This window comes from Trachurus japonicus, chromosome 21 (assembly GCF_045865225.1).
Source record: "Trachurus japonicus isolate A0001 chromosome 21, Traja_1.0".
Classification (NCBI taxonomy): Eukaryota; Metazoa; Chordata; class Actinopteri; order Carangiformes; family Carangidae; genus Trachurus; species Trachurus japonicus.
The window spans coordinates 26763577-26766053 of record NC_140927.1 but is presented as its reverse complement, the minus strand read 5'-3'; positions in this window follow the sequence as shown (position 1 = coordinate 26766053).

Sequence of the window (2477 nt, the reverse complement as noted above, 5' to 3'; positions counted from 1 at the left end):
TGTGGGAACCAGAAGGAGCAGGAAGGAGCAGGAAGGGGGCCGCTCCGCCACGTCGTCCCCACAAGACTCCCAGTGAGACATGTGACACATTACATGCACCACACTTTACTCTGAGTTTAGTCTAATTCTCTTTTGATCTTAAAGGGATAGTCCAACATTTTGGCAAATTCGCCTGTCGCCATAATCCCTATAGTCATAGCAGTAGGTTCGTTACCTTTAATCGTCGGTGCATGTTGTTTTGAGATCAGCGGGGCAGAGACGTGAGCTGCTCAGTGAACACAATGGAGGTGAATGGTACAGGCCCCCTGCCCCTCATCAAACTCATCAAATACACAATCCAACAACTCCAAAACGCTCTGGTGGACAAGTTGTGACCTGCACATTCACCACGCTATGAAATAAAAATGTAACGTTATGAGACAGAGTTGTTTTTGAGGGAAATACGTAGCCGGATCTACATTACAGACGCGGCTGCTGGGCGGAGTGATTTCAAAAGCGCAAGTAGTTCAGAGTATTTGCTTCATGTGTCGTAATGTCACATAATTATACATGATTATTTCATAGCGTGGCGAATGTGCAGGTCACATAAACAAAATGGCACAAAGGACAAAATAGTTACATCTCAATACATACCTTCCTCATTTTACTTTTTTTTAAAGAAATAGAAATAGAGATAGAAGCTTTATTGTCATCGTATCGTTTTTTTTTCTTCCCACGCTCCTTTCAAAAAATCTAAGATGGATGTCTGATAACAAATGTGAAAAAGTAAAGCCTCAGTGATCAGATCAGATCAGATGCACTCGGGCTGTGAAATCCTCCTCAGGAAGAGATAGAAAGCGAGAACAGGGTGGTGTTGACAGGTTTACAGTGCACGCGCAGGAGGGATGTTGTAAGAATATGACTCTCTGACTGGACTGGACTGGACTGGACTGGACTGGACTGGACTGTACCTGCGCCGTCGGTTGTCCACCTGTCCACCCACGGTCGGTAGGGCGCCCCCACCTGGCCACCTGGTGTCCTCGCTGACAGGTGAGGACAAAGACCCTGCAGAGAGCGCGGCTTTGCACGTGGCATCGGGTTTAACAAGCTGTCACCAGGCTTTAAGAGGGGGAGAAGTGATGTTTGAGTGTGTGTGAGTGTACACGGATTTACTGTACACGTGTGTGCATACAGTATACGTGTATATATGTGTGTGTGTGTGTGTGTGTGTGTGTGGGACACTGCAGAAACACAGGAGGCGCCTGGACCTGTTTCCAGTTAAAAGCAGAAGCCCCCACAACAAAGGTTCTGGCCGGGGGAGTCGTAACGAGGAGAATATCATTTTTCTTTGGCCTCTGTGATCTGCCATTCTTACGTTTCACTTTCAAAGCTCTTGCTCGCTGGCAGAAGTCCTCAGCTCCGCATCTCTGATGGAAAGAGGGAACATTGCCTTCCTCCTCCTCCTCCTCCTCCTCCTCCTCCTCCTCCTCCTCCTCATCTCCTCTCCCTTCCCTTCCCTTCTTCCAAGAGCAGATAGAAAAGAAAGAAGAGAGAGAGAGAGAAAAAAAGAAAAGACGAATGCCCCTCTAACTTGCCATGGCTGATAAAAGAAGCATGGATGTGTTGGAAGCCATATTTCTCTGTCAGCTCGGCTCTGAGGAGTTCCTGCAGTAATCCTCCGACAGCCTATTTAAGACTTGTGGCTTCCTGCTAAAAATCTCTTCAGGAATCCCCCGTCTGCCTGCCCACGGAGGGGAGAGCTGCTGCACAGTTTCTCACCCTGCCAGCAGCTAGGAGGAGGAGGAGGAGGAGGAGGAGGAGGAGGAGGAGGAGATGCCCATGAGCAAGGTGGGGGGAAAAAATATCTGATTGTTTCAGAAAAGAAATGACAGATCTGTCAGCAGCCCCCGCGGTGCCGATTTATGTAAATTGCTGTGGGGCAAAATAAGATACACACACTTCCCCGAGAGGAATGATTCGGGCACTCTACCGCTCAGATTTTAGTAATTCTTAGATTTCTTTTCTTCCAAATCAGCAGTTTAGTTTGTTGGAAATCAGTCAGTCACCACTCCTCACCCTCAGAAGCTGCTTCTCCCTTTGAAAAAAAAGAAAATCACAAATCGTCACGACCTCGCCGCAGTAAAAGCTCCAATCAGTGCACATGTCAACAAGTAAATTATCCCCAATTTGACTCTCAATTGTTGAACCTTTTTATTTTTGCCCTAAACAGAAGCAGATTGTCTTTGTGCTAATTTGGCTTCGGCCTGACTCTTAGCACGCCACTTAACCCCACGGTGTAGAAATATCCCTGGTGTGACAGCTTAGAAAAGACACTGTGAGTGAAAAAGCCTCTTAAAAACTGCATTAATCAATGGTTTCATATCAATCAATCAATAATCTGAATCTATAATGTGGAAGTCCTAGCACTTAAAGGAACTGATTTAGCATCTTTCAGGTCATTGTTTTGGTTTTTGCTGTTTCCAAAAACACCCATAACA